The sequence below is a fragment of the Mirounga angustirostris genome, unplaced genomic scaffold, assembly GCF_029215605.1.
Source record: "Mirounga angustirostris isolate CCGP_5_RB_7025 unplaced genomic scaffold, mMirAng1.0.hap1 SCAF_14, whole genome shotgun sequence".
In the NCBI taxonomy this organism is placed as follows: Eukaryota; Metazoa; Chordata; class Mammalia; order Carnivora; family Phocidae; genus Mirounga; species Mirounga angustirostris.
The window spans coordinates 23,526,953-23,548,280 of record NW_026991722.1 but is presented as its reverse complement, the minus strand read 5'-3'; positions in this window follow the sequence as shown (position 1 = coordinate 23,548,280).

The following is a 21,328-nucleotide window of genomic DNA, read 5'->3' as shown; positions in this document are numbered from 1 at the left end:
GGGATCTGGGCAGGGTACCGTCCGCATTGCAGGACAGGGTGCTAGGCACTATGGGGGTAAAGAGGTAGAAGAAAGACCTGCCTCAGCAGATCTTAATGGTTTGGGTGGATAAATGGGGCAAATACATAAAACGTCTGAGGAGGAAATCAGAGACTGCCACAGTTACCCCCCTGGGGAGCCCTCCAGGGCCCAGTTCCAGCCCTTTCATTATTAATTTCCTGCCATTAACACTCCCCAAAGTCACTTCTCCACCACTGCTCCCCACCACAGAGTTCTCAGCCGAGTAACTCTTCGGAAGGGGGTCCCCAAGACCATTCCTCCAGCTTCAATAATTCACTAGAAGGACTCACAGGACTCAGAAAAGCTGTCCCACTCACAGTTATGGTTTATTACAGTGAAAGAATACAGATCAAATCAGCAAAGGGAAAAGGGGGGCAGCCCAACTCCAGGAGAAACCAGGCACAAGATCTCAGGGGTCCCCTCCCTAGGAAGTCGCATGGGGACATGCTAATTCTCCCAGCAACAACCTGTGACAACCAGCGGGTATCACCCCAGCCTTGGCAGCCAGGATTTCCATTAAGGATCAGGTCAGTTGGGTAGGACCGTGTGACTAATACGAGCTACTGTGTGTCCAGCACCCCACTCCAGGTCAAACCGAGACAGTATGGCCTTGGCCTCAGCTGTACAAAAACACTCCTGTCAGGAGAATCCAAAGGCTCAGGAATCACTCCCAGAAGCCAGTCAAGGGCCAGTCCTTCTGAAGTTAGGCCTTCCTTCGGAATGTACAAGGTTTGAGAAACGGGGACCCGAGAAGTTAACCCTCTCCTACATGGTGAATACATTTGTGACATTGGACGTATTTGTGCCTCCTGCAATTCTAAAGTCGTGTGAGAGTCTGTTTTATGTCAACATTTACAGCCAAGCTGAAGCAACACAGCTATGTATCATGGAAATCTTAAGAATATGCAGCACTATTAAAATATAACAATAAAAACATGCATGCTGAGGCAGGTGTTAGGCAATCTAACACCTGAGGTCCCTTTTCTTAGTAAATCATGGTCCGCTCACAAGAGCCAAGCCTGCTGACGGATCTGCAAGCTAACTAACCACTCATTCGGTCAGCGTGGTTATTACCACTGGGGTAATTGTGCCACAAGCGTGATGGACTGCTTTAGGAAGCACTCATTACCAGAACCCCACCCCCTCCCGAGACATACTGGAACGCTGAGCTGAGGTCTCCAGAGTTCTGCGGTGAAGAGAGAGGTCTCTGGCGGTGCAGCTTCCTGAGGAATGGCCACATGAAGCAAGAGGCAAGACTGGGAACTGAGGAGGTCAACAGTCAGGCTGAGCCATACCCAGCTCCAACCTTCAGAAGATGGTTTTCAGGGGGGGTCCTCCAGGGGTGAGAAAGAAGGAAAAGATCCAGTCCTCGCATATGGGCTCCTACTAGATATGATGAGAGGATATGATGGTTTCTTTAATGTTCCAACCTGATTAGACCAAGGTGCCCGGATATTTGGTCAAACATTATTCTAGATTTTTCTATGAGAGTGTTTTCAGATGAGATTAACATTTCAGGGGCGCCTGGGTGGCTCAGTCAGTTAAGCATCTGCCTTTGGTTCAGGTCATGATCTCAGGGTCCTGGGATCGAGTCTCACATTGGGCTCCCTGCTCCGCAGGAAGCCTGCTTCTCCCTCCCCCGCTCCCTTTCCCCCACCCCACCCCACCCCCCGCTCTCTCTGTCTCATGCACTCTCTCAAATAAATAAGTAAAATCTTTAAAAAAAAAAAAAAAAGATGCAGAGATGCCTGTCAGTCTTTGCTGTTGCTTGAACTGAGGACAAGCCAACTTTGGAACTGTGGGGTGACCAGTGTAATCATGTGTTCCTAACCACAGGGGGGAAGAAGAAAAAGGAGACAGACAGAAGCTGCCCAAGTGCTGGTCAGGTTTCTCCCTGTCTCAATCCCTTGTAGGGACCCAACCGTACCTCCTGCCCCTGGTTCTCATCAGATCCCCCAAGACTGTAGAATAATGCCCCTTTGTGTGCATCTTCCCCGGGTGGACTCTCTTACTTGCAACTGAGAAGAGCTTGACTCGCCTGCCTTCATCTGCCCCGGCCTTGCCTGCAGGAGCCGGCATTAAACCCCCATACCTGACCTGTGTGTAGGGGAGCCTTGTCCCCTCAGCATCCATTCATACTCTGGCATAACATCACAGTGGCTTCCTTCAAGCAGCGCTTAGAGAAAAGGGAGGGGGCTGAGTATTTTCGCGACGTGACGGGCTTTGGAAGGATGTACGTACATAAAGCCCACATTTGGGCCAGAGTTGGATGAAAACAAACTCAAGAGAGGAATGAATGCCAGGTGGGAGGGGAAGATGTGCAACCACCTCAGGGGGCCAACCTCATCTCCTCCGCTGACCCAACCTGGGCAGGGCCAAGGTCAATCAAGGCCAGGAGAGGTCCCTTTGGCTTAGCACACAGACAGGGTCTGACATTCCTACTGGGACAGACATTCAGAGACCAAGAACACCAAGATGTTGGTATAATTAAACTTCCATCAAAATCTGCGAGCAGGATAGTTTATCCAGCCAACAAATGTCCCCTGACCACAGGAAGGTTCCTGATTTCTCCACTATGGTGGACTGCATATTTTTTATATTTAATATGACTGCATATTAAAATCATAATGTTTGATATCTTGTATTAAATAAAATGTATTAGGGCTAACTTCACCTGTCTCTTTTACTTTTTTTTTTTTAAGATTTTATTTATTTATTTGAGAGAGAGAGAATGAGAGAGAGCGAGTACATGAGAGGGGGGAGGGTCAGAGGGAGAAGCAGACTCCCCGCCGAGCAGGGAGCCCGATGCGGGACTCGATCCAGGGACTCTAGGATCATGACCTGAGCCGAAGGCAGTCACTTAACCAACTGAGCCACCCAGGCGCCCTCTCTTTTACTTTTTAAATGTGGCTGACTAATACAAATTTTTTAAGTTACATGGGTGCCCGGTATTCTACTTCTCCCCCCCACCTCCCCACCCCCACATTCTATAGGATAGCACAGTTCTAGAATGCTATGGGCTGATAATGGCCTTCATCTTTTTACAATAATATTTCACTTCAGTGAGGTCTTCATCTTCTCAAACTAAAGGAGTGGCCCTCACAGAACTCCAGGCCCCATGGAGTCTTGTGGGCAGGTCACTTTCAGATCAAATCAGAGATCGTTTGCGAACCACTTAAACTGCCCTAAACAAAAAAGTGGTGTTTATTAAACAGAAACAATAGTGTCTCTCAAACTCTGAAGTCAAGAAGCAGAGCGGAGCCTCATGAAGGACTCGGCAGAAGCCCTTGGGGAGCCAGGAATCACGGTTCCTCTGTTCACCTCCTTTTGCAAAGAGTTTCATTATCTCATCTCTTGGCTCAGTCACTTTCATTTCACTTGAAGCTCTGAACCTGAATGTCCTTCTGCTTCATCTGAGTTTAGCAAAATCAATCACTGAAGTCACCAAAACAGTGGAGGATCAAGATGAGCTGCTTTCCAGATTACAGGTAATTTATTTATCTCTAGTGGTGCCAGACACTGCATTTTACCTTTGGGTCCCGTGGTCCCGAGCTGTGATTTATGTATTAGACTTGACAATGAGATGAGTCTGCCTTGTGCATGCAGAAGACATTTCAGCCCGAATCTGAAAGTGGAGGATGCTATGCCAAGGATGGTCCCTGCTTTAATGAAGGGCAAGCCCCCTCAATCACAGGGAGCTTAACTTCTGGCTTGCAGAATTGGGTCAAAAGGGATGGAACACTCTTATGATAACTCATCATTACAAAGCTCTGCATATATGGAGGATTGTACGAACAAAACCTCATCTCTTAAAACCTAATGGGACCTGGTCAGATAAAAAAGCAGCCAGGGCTAGACCTCTCATGAGAGTGGCAGATGTCGCTCAGGCAGAGTGAACAAAGCTCCCACAAGAGGCCTCCCCTGCCCTCCCACTCGAGTCTGTCCCAGAGCCCCGACATCTGTCCCATCACTGCATTTCATTATCATCTGCAACCACGTTACGTGGAAAGAACAACGTGTTGCCCTGGCCAGAGATCCTTCACCAGCTTACCTAGACTGAGAACGAAGCCTGAAGAAAGGGGCAGAGAGCTTTCTGAGGCTGACTGAGGTGGGCAGTAAAAGTGTAAGCTTGCGACAGAATGTAGGGTAGCGGAATTATGCCACCCCAAAAGGTGCCACTTTGAGTGGAAGGCAATTAGGAAGCAGCAAACATAGGAAAGCACTCTCTACCTCTCCTCCTTTCCAGGGTATAAATTTCCCTTTTACCACAGACAGACTCTTCTCATCCCAGAGAAGCCACCGGAGGAATCTGCAAACAAACTACTTCATTTGTTTCCTCCCACCCATTCGCCTCTCCGCCCTTGGAAGCCCGAGACCCCTAGCCTTTGTCCTGTCTTACGGATGTATTGCTCTTCGTTGAAGATGCTGGTGGCGCTCACCACCACTTTGAGTTACTCTCAATTTTAAGTTTCCCCTCTGTGATGTCACTGCATGTATTAATAAACTGTTCCCTCTTGGTAAGCTGTCTTTTCGTTTGAGTCCCCACTGAAATCCTAAACGGGTAGAGGTCATATTTTGCCTCCCCTATGAGAACCTCTCTTCCAAGAAGGAGAGATGAAAACCAGGGGGAAGAATCCTGGACCACTCGGGGAAGGAGAGAAGGAAGGGGGGTGGATTTCTGTGGGGAGAGGTGGAGAAGGGCCAACTGGGGAAAGTGTTTCTTTTTCTGGACAGAGAATCTGAAATCCCTCGTCGGGTGAGGGAAAGTCAGGTAGAACCTCGCAGGAGGCAGACGATGTGGATGGGTAAAGATGGGGAAGGGGGGGCGCCTGGGTGGCTTAGTTGGTTAAGCGACTGCCTTCGGCTCAGGTCATGATCCTGGAGTCCCTGGATCGAGTCCCGCATCGGGCTCCCTGCTCAGCAAGGAGTCTGCTTCTCCCTCTGACCCTCCTCCCTGTCATGCTGTCTGTCTCTCATTCTCTCTCAAATAAATAAATAAAATCTTTAAAAAAAAAAAAAAGATGGGGAAGGGGGAGCATTCCGATGGGAAACCCCAGGCGCTGTGGGGCCCCAGAGCTTGACCTTCCCTTTTCCGCACCAGGAGCCTTCAGTAGCTCGGAGGTTGCCCCCCTGGGCCGGCCTGGTTACTATCTGAAGCCCTGCAGTGGATCTTTCTTTGGTAGCAAAGCCTGAGCGGATTTCTCCTTCTAAAAATTACGTCGCCGCATTTCCCAGGCCTGGTAGCCTGAGAGCTAAGCTGGCCTTGTAGCATGAACCAAAGGACCGCATTCCTTTGTCTCCAGTCTAGCCTGGTCACGCAGGACTCCCAGCCTTCATCAGCCTCTCCGCCAGTAGCTCCCGTGGTCACCAAGAGCCACACCTGCGAAGGCTGAGGCTCTGCAAGGCCATGTTTGCGATGGAGGCCTCGGGCCTAATGGCCAGCTACAGGGAAGTTTCAGGAAGCCCCGTCAAAGCCTCTTCGGGGGCCTGCCTAAGGCACGCATACCTTCTGTAAGCACAGCCATTCTACCTTGGCCGCCTCCTCCTAACTGTGGCAAGGCTCCCTGCCCTTCGACTAAGGGAAGGAGAGGCGCTTGGTCCCCTGAGGCAAACGGACGGCTAGCAGGGCCTCCCCACCAGCCTCCCCCGCCCTGGGGCTCAAGCCAGAGTCTCTGTCGGCCAGTGAGAAACAGGTCACCCCTTTGGCTCCTCTTCTAGAAAGCAAGTCTATTGGCTTAGGGAGGGGGGCAGGCCTGCTAGGGTTATAGGATTAGGCCCTGTGAAGCCGCTATTAAAGTTTCATGAACCTCAGCCTGGCTGGGAGGGCAGTCAGCCCGCACTCATCAGGGACTCCAGCGTCCCCCTCTGCTTCTGAAAAGCAAGGCGGGATTCTGGCCTCCCTGCCCGGAGCCCTTCCTAGCCGACAACCCTCACTGTTAACACCTCTGGCTGCTTGCCGGGAAAGCCTCCGGATTGCTTTGTGCAACTGCTGTTTTCCTTTCCCTTTTCACACCCCCCAATGGCGGCCACTGGCCAAAATCCATCACTTCTGTGTCTCCCCATCACTTACCCTCCCACCTGCTTCAGCCCAGCCTGGGGAGACATTTTGTTTGCACAAACCCGCAGGATGACAGAACGGCCATCAATATTCATGGCCTGGAATCCCAGGAACGGGCTCTTCGTGGGGGGGAGGATTCCTGAGTAGGCTGGGCTAACAGATCAGAATGGGGCTCGGAATTCTCTGCCCTCAAGTGCGGACTCAGCCCTATCTTCTGTGATATGGGTCTCAGCGCTGCCGGAAAATCCTGGCTAGTGCCCCAATGTGGCCACATTGCCCAAGAGCGCCAGGTCTTCCACTGTCTGTGGTAACAGGTCAGCGACAAGAGAAAGGACCAAAGAGGACTACCACGGGGATGAACTCACGCAGGCTAAAGGGATTTCCATTTAAGGGGATTTGTTTAGGAGGTAACTAGCCCTGGCATAACCCCGTGAGACAGTTCCACCTTCCTCCCTGGGCCGCCGATTTGCAATGGAATGTGTCATTCTTGGACCAAAGGCCAGAGCGATGGCAATAGAGGCGAGACCTCCAGAGACCACCCAGCGCTCCAGCATCTCACCCTCCCCAAGGCCACCACTCACGCTACTATGGCCACCATGGCGGAGCCAGCCCCTGACCTCCCCTGGAAAGCACCCTACTTCTTTTTAACTGTGTTTGTGTGACTTGTAGAACTACAGAGGCTTAATGGGAACCCAACAAGGGATGAATTAAAAACCATCAGACTGGGATTTGGTGACAAACCCTTGCTTGTTAGAGGCCTTGATTTTAACAGCTGTATTTCCAGTTCAGGGTTGTTGTGAAAATAATGAGTATGAGTAAGGGTTGTTGTGTGTAAAGACTATAAAGCAGTAAGTTTAAAAAAAAAAAATTATATATAGATCGACCTCTGTAAACCTCTTCAGATGAAAGCTAAATATATTCACTTTGGAGGCTGAGATAATGGGCAGAGGAAGATTGTGCTCTTCTTTTTTTTTTTTTTAAGATTTTATTTGTTTATTTGAGAGAGAGAGAAAGAGAGAGAGAGCACAAGCAGGGGTGGAGGAGGAGCAGAGGGAGAAGCAGACTCCCTGCTGGGCAGGGAGCCTGACGTGGGGATCCACGTGGGGCTCGATCCCAGGACCCCGAAACCATGACCCGAGCTGAAGGCAGATACCCAACCGAATGAGCCACCCAGGTGCCCCAGATTGTGTTCTTTTTTTTTTTTTAAGATTTTATTTATTCATTTATTTGAGAGAGTGAGAGAGAGAGAGAGCACATGAGAGAGGGGAAGGTCAGAGGGAGAAGCAGACTCCCCGCCGAGCAGGGAGCCCGATGCGGGACTCAATCCTGGGACTCCAGGATCATGACCTGAGCCGAAGGCAGTCGCTTAACCAACTGAGCCACCCAGGCGCCTGGATTGTGTTCTTCTAAGTGAAAATCATCTGCAGGTGTCCACAGTGAGTTGGGTGCCTCCAGCTGCAGACCAAGCATCTGACAACAGGGAGCAGAAACCAAGCCGTTGCCTGTCACCCTCCACATCACGACATGCAGCCGTTGGGGAGGAAAAACTTTTTTTCTCCCCACTTATGTTCTGTATTTGGGGTCTGTGAATTAAACTGACAAAAGACAGATTAACAGAGGACAAGGTTTATTTGTATACACAAGGGAGCTGACAGAAGTAGCTGGCTCATTAAATGAAGTTAAGAGATTATGCACGAACTCAGTAGGAGAGAGGGTGGGGAAGAAAAGGCTTTTAGGAAAAAATAAATGGGTTTTTAGGAGAACACTCAAGAGATAAAGTTTGTGATAGCATTTTTTCTATACAATTATGAGTGAACTTTCTGTTTCCTTCAGGGCCTTAAAACCACCCTGAAGAAGGGCTTTGAGGTAGATTTTATTCACATTCTCCCTTCTGGGAGAAGGTCTGGCCTGAAGAAGGAATTTATCACAGCCTTATTTCCCAGATTTTTTTGCTTTTAGAGTCAGATAAGGGAGGCTCTGAGAAGGTTTCTTTCTGCATCTTTTGATTCTCAATTGCCTTCAGCTCAAAATAATCTTTATGCCCAAGTGGTATATTTTGTGGGAGGCATATTCTTATCTCTTTCACAACTGAGAGGGGAAAGTGTTCGGCAAACCACCCAGGATGAAGCAGCCCCACAGAGCAGTCACTCTAGATTTCCACTGGGAGTACCTTTCCCCCATGGTGCACTCACCTGCCCAGGGCACCCTTGACCTTCTAGCAACACTGCCCCGCACGCCCCCCCCCCACCCCCCCTTAGCTCCCTCTGTTGGGAGAAGAGAGGGCGAAGTGGAAGACACAATGACCACTCCTAAGGGAACCACCTGCCTCTACCTTTGCTGCTGTTTTGTTCCTAGCCAGCCTGGGGCGATGGGGGGATGGGGGAACTATGAAAGAAAGGTAAGCGATTTTAATTAGGGCTTTGCAATGCAAGCCCTAACACAGTGAGCAGAGGGAATAATGTCTGAAATAGTCAGAGGAGGTGTATTATTCTTAGATATCTCAAAAAGCTAAGTGGTTGCTGGAAAACAGCCACTAAACCAGTGTTAAAGGGAAGGGGTGGGGGTGGTGTGAAGGGCAAGGCCAATTCTCAGGCCAGAGCCCCGAGATGGCCTCGGCCACGGTGGGAGGGATGTGAGAGCAGGAATGGGAGCCCTGGCTGAGATTGAGAGGAGCGCTGGTCCACATTTGTGGAATCTGAGCAGCCGGGACAAGGGAAGCAAGGGCTGGTTGAGATGTGGGACCAGATGAAGGGCCAGGCTGAAAGCCAAGGGGCTGGTCAGGACAGAGGGAAGGAGAGTGGATTCCCTTCCCGGTGAGGTGGACTGCAGGGAAGCGGAAATACGAGGGAAGAAGGCTTGGGGTACCTGCGTGCGTAGTAGCAAGCCGACTTCCAGGCTAGGAGACAGAGGAGTTCTGGGTCCTTCCCCTGCCTACCTGCATCAGGGGGAATATGGACCCTGCTCTGTCCACATGGCACAGTTAAGACGGTCCCACAAGATGATTGGTCCAGAAGTGCAACACACTATGCGGTCCTGTACACACACGTAACTGTTTAATGGGAAGGATTCCTTAAAAAGGAGGAATTCAGGTGGACACACACCTGGATGGATGCCTCTGGCAACTGCAAGACGTTTCTTCTGAGCAAGCTTCTACGGCAACAGGGGCCCCAGACAAGACTGGACATGGCTAATGCAACAACAGGCTTAATAAAGTGCCCACTGGGCACAGGGCTTTGCACAATGAGCAAAGTGCCCACTGGGGATGCAGCATGAACAGAGCCGACCCACTCCTGCCCGAAAGGAGCTCGCAGCACGGCAAGGGGAGTGGGAAACCTATCCCCCATGGCTATTCCTATGCTTCGAGCATCATCCGTCAGACTCAGGCGAATGGCCCAAGCCAGCCCTTCATTTGGGGATTCTGATGCCTTCCATCTGCCATGCTTGGTAAACTGTGTACCCCAAATTAGGTCAAATGCCTGGTGATGGAATTACCAGGAAGTACAAGGAGTAGTGCCTGGGGGTGTAGGGAGAAGTAGAGGGGTAAGCAGCAGGCAAGGGAGGGAGAGTTGAGGAGAAAGCAGCCAGCAGCTGCGGCGAAGGAGAGCATAATGAGATCTGACTCGACTGAGCGAAGACAAAGCATCCTGTCCATGTCTGCTGAGCACCTGCTCCAGGCTGGAGGGGGGCTGTGAACAGTCCCACAGACCAGACTGTGGGCCAGACTTGCTTCTGAGCCAAGCTGACTTTATCCCTTCCTTTCCCACCTCCCCAAATGCTTCTACTCAGCAGAATCTGGAATTTGCCAGCCTTGTAGTTCGGATCTGCAGGATATGATGTCAAGGACTCCAAAATAGTGTCCCCGAAACACCTCACCCACTCATAAGATGGGGAAGGAAGTTCCACTGTTAGAGACCCCTTCTCCCTTGGGGTGGGGGCTTTGAGATGCTTATCACCTGTCCAAAGGCCAATGTAGTGCCCTTGGGAGCCAAGGGATTTGGTACCTTATTGGTGGTTTGCACCTCACTGTTAATGAGTTTCTCTTAAAGAACTGAAGATAGCCTGCTCGGGTCTTGTCAGAAGGGCTCTGGGGAGGGAGAGAAGATGCCCCCAAGAGAACAAGGAGGGGAGCTGATCCTGAGATGACAGGAGTGGGGAGAGGGAAGGAGGCAGTAAGGGATGATGGAAAGAGGAGACACGGAGAAAGGGGAGGGCGGGAGGGGTGCCAGAGAGACTCCTGCCTACCAGTGACATCATGTTTTTCCATTTACCTCATCTGACACAAGCTGCCCAAGGGCTTGTTTTCCTACGCATTAGAATGTTACTAATTTGGTTTTTGTGTATTTACCCCCACGAGCTATTTGTCCTAATGAATGTTTCTCATAGCACACTCCCTGCTAGCTCCACTCTTCAGGACCTGCCCTGCTGGAGGCCAAGAACGGAGATCTATCTGGACACATGCACAACACACCCACCACGCGGGGGAAACTGGCGGACATGGGAGAGACGTGGAGAGAGCCTCACATGCTTTTGGCACTGGGCCCCCGCAAGACAAGTCTGCCCTGATCATCTTACTTCCAGCAGGCTGGTCTCTGCTCTTCCCTGTACTGTTAGGCCAGAAATGTCCACTCTGCCTCCTAGACCCTGACTTGCAGACCCAGCACCTGGAGCCAAACCTCCCTCAGAATGGAGGAAGAAATTAAATGAGCAGGAACTGATTGAGTTTCGGAGAGAGAGATGCTGAGTTTACAAAGGTTGCGCTCTGTTGCAGCTAGGGTTCGAATTTGATCCTTGGGCCTCATTGCTCCAACTGACACAGACAATAGGAAATGAGGGCATCTGGAGGCCAAGAGATAATTGGCAATTGGGCAAGTGTCAGTCTGACAGTTTTCCTGCCACTCCGAGCTTAGGTCATCCTTCTGTGCCTCTGTTTCTTGACCTGCAAAACTAGGACAATTAAAAATTACTTTGGGGGGAGGGGTGCCTGGGTGGCTCAGTCATTAAGCATCTGCCTTCGGCTCGGGTCATGGTCCCAGGGTCCTGGGATGGAGCCCCACATTGGGCTCCCTCCTCGGCGGGAAGCCTGCTTCTCCCTCTCCCACTCCCCCTGCTTATGTTCCCTCTCTTGCTGTGTCCCTCTCTGTCAAGTAAATAAATAAAATCTTAAAAAAAAAAAAAAAATTACTTCAGGGGCCTCTGGGTGGCTTAGTCAGTTAAGCGTCTTGCCTTGAGCTCAGGTCATGATTCCGGGATCCAGGCATTGAGACCCGAGGGTTCCCTGCTCAGCCGGGAGTCTGCTTCTTCCTCTCCCTTGTCCTCCTCCCCCCACTCCCCCTGTTCCTGCTCCTGCTTTCTCCGGAGCTCTCTCCCTCTCAAATACATACATACATACATACTTCTATTATTCCTTCGATGAACAAATATGAGGTGAGGATCTACTATATCCCAGGAATGGGGCAAGGGCTGGGAAAACAGATAAATATGACAGCCCTTGAACAACCAAAAGCACACGCACTCCCTCCCTGTGAGAAGACTTTAGTGCTTGCAGAGAGAGCATCCATTTATGACCTCAACGCACCCCAGGAGAAAGGCAGGAAAGTTCCAGATGGGAACACCAAGGGAGCAGAGCTTCTCTGCTCTGGCCCTGACCTCACAGCTGGACTGGGGTATGGAATTGGGCCTTAAGATCGGATGCCCAGAGCTTTAGGAGTAGCCTATGGTAGGGTTAGGGGGAAGGTAAGTACTATAGACTGGATGTTTGCCTCCCCCAAAGTTCATATGTTGAAATCCTAGCCCCCATGGTGATGGTGTTAGGAGGTAAGGCCTTTGTGAGGTGATTAGGTCATGAAGATGGAGCCCTCAGGTATGGGATCAGTGCTCTTGGGGTGAGGGGGATCAGTGCTCTTATAAGAGAGATCACACAGAGCTCCCTCACCCCGTGTGCATGTGAGGACACAGTGAGAACACAGCTGTCTATGAGGAAGCGGGCCCTCATCAGACACCCAATCTGCAGGCTCCTTGATCTTGGACTTCCTGGCCTCCAGAACTATGAGAAATAAATGTTGTTTATAATCCACCTTGTCTATGATTTCTTAGAGCAGCCTGGGCAGTCTAAAACAGAAATTGCTCCACGAAGTAGGGTGCGGCTCTAACCAATACCTAAAAATGTGGAAGAAGATTTGGAACTGGGCGCTGGGTAGAAGCTGGGAGGGTTTTGAGGTTCCTGCTAGGAAGAGGTCCATTGCCGTGAAGGGCCTGTCAAGGGCTATCCTGATGAGGGAGGGCCCAGAAGGAAAGAGGAGAGCTGAACACCTTTCCGGCTGATGTGCTTCTGCTTTGCCTCCCTTCCTCCTCAGACTTGCTTTTTTCTGCTTTCTCAGCTGGTTGGTGCCTAAGGAGGCACCAATTGCTAGTGGGACCCAAAGCAATGAGGAGAACGTAGAGCCCTTGCATGGAGGGGTAAATGTGACTTGCCCCGTGGAATCAAAGCCCTCAGGTGGGGGAGAACGGCCCCCTACCTCAGCAACTTCCTGGTAACTACCTATGAATAGCCCTTCCCTGACAGACAAAGCCAGGCTGAGCTGTAAAGCAAATTCATTCATTCAACAACTGTTGAGCACGTGCTATGTGTCAAGCACTATGGGGATATAGTGATGAAGAAAGCAACAAAGCTCTCATCTGCAAGGAGCTTATGGTGTAGTGCAGTAGGCCCCAACTTTTTCCACCTCGTGTACACCTAGGGAATGAGAACATGTATATTGCACATCAGGGTGGATTATGAGGCTGCTCTGGCTAGAGGGGACCAGCCCAGATTCTCTGGCTGACCCAGGACCACCCCCCACCCCAGGGCTGTGAGGATTCGTGTTGCAGTAACCCACTTACGGTAGCGCATTGGCTAGGGCACTCCAGGTGTAGGATCCCAGGCTGATCTATAGCAAATGGGACAGTGGAGCTTCATGGAGGACCATGAGTGTCGCCTCGGAAGGGTACAACGCTGCCAATTCTTGACACTCCTCCAATGAAGAGGCAGGGTCTGCCTCCCTCCCCTTGAATCCAAGCAGGCTTGTGACCGCTTTGACCAGAGCAGAAGTTGTGCTGTGTGACTTCCAAGGCTGGGTCATGAAAGGCCAAGTTGTTTCCATCTTGCTCAGTGGAACCTGTGTATGTGAAGAACCGAGGCTCCATGTGAGAAATTCCACCACCCAAGATGGCGTCCCAGAGAGACCACATGCACATGCTCTGGTCAGCTGCCCCAACGGAGCTGTCCTTCAGTCAGGCACCTGATACGTGAGCAAAGAAGCCTTCTGGGGACTCCAGAGTCCAGCTGTTCGAGTATTCCCAGACCCCACGGAGCAGAGACAGCCCTGTCCTCTGTGTGCCATCTGTATTCTTGACCCACAGAAGCAGTGACATAATGACATGCTCATGGTCTTATACCACTAATTGTCAGGCCGTTGTTTCCCAGCAATGGAGCAACCAAAACAAAGTCAAGGCCTGGGCTGAGGATGCTGGGCTGGCCCCAGGTGGTAAGAAAGACTCTCCAGTGCATGCCGGGAGAACGTGGCTTGACCTCTAGTCATTCTAGCAGCAGGAGAGGCTTGTGGGAGACTTAGATGCTCTGGTCCTCTGAAAGGCGAGGCAGGTGGGAGCGGAAGGACAGCTTACAGGACCCTCTGACTTCACGGCAGGGGCAAAGTGAGTGCTCCTGGAGGAGGTCAGCCTTGTGGTGGTGGTCTACAGCCCACTTCTCCAGCCTTTCATGAATCTGGCAAGCACACAACTCCCAGTATTAACTCCTCTTGTCAGAAAAAAGCCAGAGCGGCCTCTGACACCTGCAAATCAATCTGCCTAGGACAGAGTCCACACACCCTGCTTAGACTCCAGGGACGACTGGATTTCTTTCCATTTCAGAGGCTGGATCTCAGCCTTTTCATTAAGTCTCTGAACTACTCAGGATCCTTCAGGAAATTCCCTTTGCTTTGCCAAAATTGATTTTCCTTGTTTGCAGCCAAAGAACCCCAACTGATACAAAATTTAAGTTGCAAAATAGATATCTTGTGTTTATCCCACTTTTGAAGAACTCATTTTTCAGATGAACAGGATAGGAGAAAAAAGATTTCTATAGCATTGGAAGATATAATTATGAATTTTTTTAGTCTTTAGGAGTAGCTTGTTCGTATAAAAAAGATTATTCAGGAGCTACTTTGGGATTTAAAGTTAATATTCAAATCATTCAAAGGCCTGGTTTTCCCTAAGTTTTCAAGTTTAATTTAGAGACAAGTTCTACTTATAAATTTCACAAATGTTCACAATCATTTTTAAGGAGACTTTCATAACTTAATTCCTTTAAATATTTTAACTGTATTGATGAATCCAATGCACTTAATTTTCTTTTTGAACTAATTCAATTGTCTGGCAAACCAAAGTTTTTGCAAGCACTTAAACAATTCTTACAAATCTAATAAATGACGTTTATAAATATGATGGGTAAGTTTTCTCAATGTTTCAGTGCTGGTTTTGGGTTTTTTTTTTTTTTTAAGATTTCATTTATTTATTTGAGAGAGAGAGACACAGCGAGAGAGGGAACACAAGCAGGGGGAGTGGGAGAGGGGGAAGCAGGCTTCCCGCAGAGCAGGGAGCCCAATGCGGGGCTCCATCCCAGGACCCTGGGATCATGACCTGAGCCGAAGGCAGACACCTAATGCCTAACGGCTGAGCCACCCAGGCGCCCCTCCAGTGCTGTTTATAGGCTAAAATTTTCTTGGACTTTTCAGCTTAAAATCTAAATGAGTTGCCCAGTACCCTAATAAGACCAAGTCTCCAAGTACTTTGGGATGACTCTCATGTGCTAGCCACAGCCTCTCAGCCTGTGCTCCAGCCACGGCTGTAGCCCACCAGCTCCGCTCAGGTGAGCCTGACAGCCCACACCCCCCTGCACCCCTACCTCTCTTGCTTCTCACCCTTGTCTCAGACCCATAGTAAAGCACTCCTGGGGACCGCTCTGCATTCCCATAGCTCTGCATTCCCATATGCACAGACCCCAGAACATAAGGGATGTGACACCATGGAGAGGAAATCCAGTGGGAAAAAGACACTAGTGCCTCTGCTTCTTCTTTCTCTCTCTCTTTTTTTAATATTTTATTTATTAGAGAGAGAGAGAGAGAGAACGAGCACAGGGGTAGGGGGTAACCAGACAGGAGAGGGAGAAGCAGACTCCCTGCTGAGCAGGGAGCCCAACATGAGTCTTGATCTCAGGACCCTGGGATCCTGACCTGAGCCAAAGGCAGATGCTTAACCCACTTCTTTCAATGCGCTTCTCTACCATTCCTTGGGCAGATCCATGGCGCATTCCAAAATGTTCCTCAGAGGTGCCGGCAGGATGGAGCCTCAGTTATCCAAGCAATGACCAGTTCACTTATGCACCCAGTTCTATTGTTTTACTCCTATTCCCTGGGATTCCTTGTCAAAATAAATGACCTGCCCCAAAGCCATTATTGTAGCTCTGCTTTCTAGGGAGGGGAATGCAGGCTGAGACAGATACCAACTGCACACATTATTCCCAGATTCTCCATTTCTGGAGGCTAGAAGTCTAAAATCAAGGTGTTGGCGAGGCTGTCATTCCTCTGAGACTCTGGGTGGAATCCTTCCTTGCCTCTTCCTAGCTTCTGGTGCCACCTAGCAATCCTTAGAGCTCTTTGGCTTGCAGCTGGCTTCATCCATCTTTGCTTCCACCTTCACGTTGCCTCCCTGTGTCTTCACATCATCTTCCTCCTGTATGTGTCTGTCCAAATTTCCCCTTTTTATAAGGTTACAGCTCATATCGAACTAGGGTCCACCATAATGACCTCATCTTCACCTGGATAAATCTGCATGGGCCCTGATTCCAAATAAGATCATATTCTGAGCGACTAGAAATTAGGCCTTGAATTGATCTTTTTTTGGAAGATACAATTCAATCTATAACATCCACAAAGGGAACAATGAAGTAATTCTAATCAATGAGAGGATTTCCAAGCAAACTCTGAGGTTTTATTTAAGCTGGCCATTTTGCCCGTTGACCAGAGACTGTGGCAGGATATAAGAACAGGAACGGTCATTCTCCAGGACAAGGAGAAACAGAGCCATCTTCCCTAATCATGGCGCCAATGTGAGTCTGAGTCCATGCTTTCTGAATGGGATTGTGAAACAGATTGTACACCACAAATTCTTTCATTCAGCTTTGGCTAGAAAATGTGAGAGGCAGCAGAATCTCTAAGACCCAGTTAGTTGTTGCTAAAGAAGAATCCTGGAAAAATTGCAGATTGTTGATACAGGTGCTCTGAAAAAACAAGCCTTGAGGTAACCATTAAATCTTATTAGGTAGAAGAAATAATAGTGAATATTTACACACCTGTGAACAAATAATGTAAGCTAATTCTATCCACTTTCTGCATCTTGTCATCAGAGTTAAAATCCTGTCTGGTTTGCTAAAAAGTACTGAAAGTTTTATTCTTATAGTTCAAGGATTTTGACTTACAATCTTAAGACTAATATGTAACTACATTTGGGAGAATGTTTATGGTAGAAAATGGTGTTTGTTCACTTGGAGTTATAAGCTATATCTTATACTTCACAGGAAGTTGATATTTCCCAACAATCTTGGTGACATATAAATTCACTATGACATTATTTGTCTGGCTCAAACTAACTCAAAAGGATTGACACAGTTTTCTTAATATTAGGAATATAGCTATAGGGATATTTTTTCTTACAATATACATTTATTTGTAAAGTGGTTCTAACAGATTAACATTAACTATAATTCGACAGTGTGATCTTACTAAGTTGCTTGAATTCAAGTTACACATGACCTCATTCTTAAGTTGAATGACTGTACCTAAGTCACAGTTAGGCTGGTAACCACTTGACTATTTATTTGATTCTATTATGGATTCTTTTCATTGTCTCCCTATTATCCATGAATCCATTTGAACCCATCAAAATGACATTTGATTGGATTCTGCAGATCTCTCTCACTGTATCTAGCCCACTAGTCATAACCTCCAAGGTCATACGAATGACAGGGGAGAAGTTGATTTTTTTTTAATACATTTTTTTAAGATTTTATTTATTTATTTGACAGAGAGAGACACAGCGAGAGAGGGAACACAAGCAGGGGGAGTGGGAGAGGGAGAAACAGGTTTCCCGCTGAGAAGGCACCCCCATGCGGGGCTTGATCCCAGGACCCTGGGATCATGACCTGAGCAGAAAGCAGATGCTTAACGACTGAGTCACCCAGACGCCCCTTTTAAGATTTTTTAAAGATTTATTTATTTATTTTAGAGAGAGAATGGAGGGGCAGAGGGACAGGGAGAAGGAGAGAAGCAGATTCTCTGCTAAGTGCAGAGTCTAATGTGGTGTTCTATCCCTTGACCCTGAGATCATGACCTGAGTGGAAATCAAGAGTTGGTCGCTTAACCAAGCCACCCAGGTGCCCCGAGGTTGACTTCTTGAAGAAATATTATCAGATGAGCACCCATTTTCACTGTTGCCATAAGAAATTTCCAGGTGAAAAGTAAGTAATGAACCGAGAATTTGGGTCCTTACAGGGAATAGTTAAAACCTCTTTAAGTAAGAAAATCAGTGCAATGTTGGCAAACATTGTGTATTTGGGTTTTATTTATATTAAAAGGAAAGCATATATTAAATTACGTCAGAATAAATTATATTAAAAGCTTCAGAGAGCTCCCTGCCTCTAGAGCACTTTGAACCAAAAGACCCTCTCTCTGGTCTCTGGAAGTAATGAAGCAAAGAAGCCGCACGTTAGAGTCTGGCTGAGCAAGGCAAATATTGCTGTGTCAGCCTGAATTACCTGGGCTCCCCCCCCACAACCCCCGCCCCGGGCCCCCAGCCTGTGTCTCATTTTCAACAGTAAAATACCTCTTACTTACTGACATGAATCTAAACAAAAGATCAAGCAGGGGGCAAAGTGGCCACTTCCAAGACACAGACAGCCATGCCACACAGAAATAGATGGCCGTGGCTGGATAGAAGGGTGACAACTGAGCAGATGTCAGTCGAGATGGCTAATCCACCTTGATTTCTTTGGAACTAGGCTCCGAACAAACAAATAAATATGGGTGAAGAAAGCACAGGGAGGTTGAGGGGAGCCGATGCCTCTCTTGAAGGTCTCTCTAGGTTACCTCACCTTTCCCCAGCCTGCTTTCAGTGCACAGAGCCCAGGGCCCCCCACTGTGAGGGCTGTCTGGAGGTAGTCTGGCCTGGAGGGCTCCTGGGGCTCCAGGTTTGGAGAGGGAACCACATCTTTGAATTTGACACAGACCACCTGGCAGTTGGGTTGATTCTTGAGGCTTCTCAGAGCACTTGGGTTTCATCCTCCAAACCAACCAGAGGCCTGCTTGGCCATTCAAGTCAGATAGCACTCACTTTACCTCCCAGGAGGGAAACCCAGCTCTCAGGCGACCCAAGTGCCCCTACCCCCAAGCCTTCCTGCTTCTGGGGGCAGTTCTGGACCCAGCAGAACTACCCTTGCTCCTTCTCATCACATCCTCATTCTGCCCCTTCCGGCACAACTAATAATTTGTCCTAGTCTTTCAGATCTACTACTGTGACAGCTGGACATGGGCTCAAGGCTGACACAATATCCACTTTCAGGACTCGTTCAAGTATTCGCGAGGCACTGTGGGAGTTACAAGTCGTCATGCCTTTACAGGAGTCTCACTGTTGCTGCTTTTGTTCTACCTCTCTAGGTTACTGCACGCACATTCCTATGGCTCTCAAGTGTCTGATGGGCGCTCGAGAAGGTGACATTCAGCTCACCCCTTGGTTTCAATTCTGCCCAGCAAATGTGATCTCCTAAAGACTCTCATTCTGCTCAAAGGTCAGCTCAAGTTTTTTAAATAGGAGAATGGGTTTTCATCCCCTTCACCTTGGGAAACACCTCCAAAGTCATATCCTTGTGAGTTACAACCGAGCCACACCCAGGCATGGGGACAATATAGAGGCGCCCACACCCATCTTTTCTGAACTATCTGGGTCCCTGGATCCCTTCCTGCGAACCATGCTTAGTGAATGGGAAGATAATCACAACAGCAACACCACTGACCCCTGAGCAACCCCTAGGACAACCACCAGGAATGCATGAGCCACAGGGCACCAGCGATGTGATAAGCCACCTGACAACACCTTCACAACCTCCTATAATAAACACAGTTATTAGTAGTAGAAATAATAATGATTAGAGCCAATATTTATTGTCTGTCTACCATGTCTAATACAGTTCGACTGCTTTCTCTGGGCTTAGCAACTTTAAACATTATCTATTGACTTCTTTTTTTTTTAAAGATTTTATTTATTTATTTGACAGAGAGAGACAGTGAGAGAGGGAACACAAGCAGGCAGAGTGGGAGAGGGAGAAGCAGGCTCCCCGCTGAGCAGGGAGCCCGATGTGGGGCTCGATCCCAGGACCCTGGGATCATGACCTGAGCCGAAGGCAGACGCTTAATGACTGAGCCACCCAGGCGCCCCATGACTTCTTATTACAGTATATAAAAATTGGAGGGGTGCCTGGGTGGCTCAGTGAGTTAAGTGTCTGACTTCAGCTCAGGTCATGACCTTGGGGTCCTGGGGTCCAGCCCTGCATGGGACTCCCTGCTCAGCAGGGAGTCTGCTTCTCCCTCTCCCTCTGCCCCTCCCCACCCTCCCTGCTCATGCACACACTCTCTCTCTCTCAAATAAATAAAATCTTTAAAAACAAAATTTAAGATCTCATACCACATCCCTTTCTGCCCCTTCCACCCCAATGAAATTATGATTTGGAATTAAGTCCATATTTAGAATTTATCACTCTGACAGTGTATATTGCTGAGCTAAGTGGTATTCTATTATTACATTTCCTTTCTGATATTTTGTTTTTCTTGGAGTTAATAATTGTCTCTTTTTAAAATTCAATCATTTTCTTAACCTTGTGGCTAAATTTTCCCACAAACTCCAACCACTCTATAAAATACATCTCTTATTCAAAATTTCTATACCGCCAAACCATTTTATCAGATAATCTGTTGGGTCCATTTTCTCTTTGGGGTCCCTCCTAGAACTCCCCATCCTGCACCAACATTCTTGACTCTCTAGACCTGCTGCCTGGCTGTCATCCTCATACATCACCCTTCTTCTCTCTCTGGAGTTGGATCTCCAGACCCAGCAGGGATGTGGGATTTATCAGACCAGGAATTTGAAACAACTATGATGAATGTGCTAAGGGCTCTCAGGATGAAGCAGACAGCATGCAAGAACAGATGGGTAATGTAAGCAGAGAGATGGAAATCCTAAGAAAGAACACGAAAAGAAATACTAGAGATAAAAAATATTGTAACAAATAAAGAATGCCTTTGATGGGCTTGTTAGTAGACTGGACACAACCTGGGAAAGAATTTCTGAGTTTGAGGATATCTCAACAGAAACCTCCCAAACTGGAAAGCAAAGAGAACAAAGACTGAAAAAGAAGAAAGAAAGGAAGGAAGAAAGAAAGGAAGAAAGAAACAAAGGAAGGAAGGAAGGAAGGAAGGAAGGAAGGAAGGAAGGAAGAAAGAAAGAAAGAAAGAAAGAAAGAAAGAAAGAAAGAAAGAAAGAAAGAAGAAAGAAAGAAAGAAAGAAAGAAAGAAAGAAAGAAAGAAAGAAAGAAAGAGAAAGAAAGAAAGAAAGAAAGAAAGAAAGAAAGAAAGAAAGAAAGAAAGAAAGAAAGAAAGAAAGAAAGAAAGAAAGAAAGAAAGAAAGAAAACAGAATATCCCAGGATGTGGGACACCTACAGAAGGTGCAATATTTCCTGGCCACAGCAACTCAAAGGGGAAAGAGAAGTTCCTGGAGACAGAAATACTTGTTGAGCAGTACTAATAACCTTTTGCAGGAGGTTAATTTTTAAAAACAATCTGCATGGGGCGCCTGGGTGGCTCAGTCAGTTAAGCAGCTGCCGCCGGCTCAGGTCATGATCCCGGGGTCCTGGGATCGAGCCCCACATTGGGTTCCCTGCTCAGCGGGGAGTCTGCTTCTCCCTCTCCCTCTGCCCTATCCCCTGCTCATGTTCTCTCTCTCTCTCTCTCTCTCTCTCATTCTTGCTCTCTATCTCAAATAAATAAACAAAATCTTAAAAAAAATAAAATAAAAACAATCTGCATGTCCCAAAATGTCTTTCTTGAATTTCATAATCAATAGTGTCT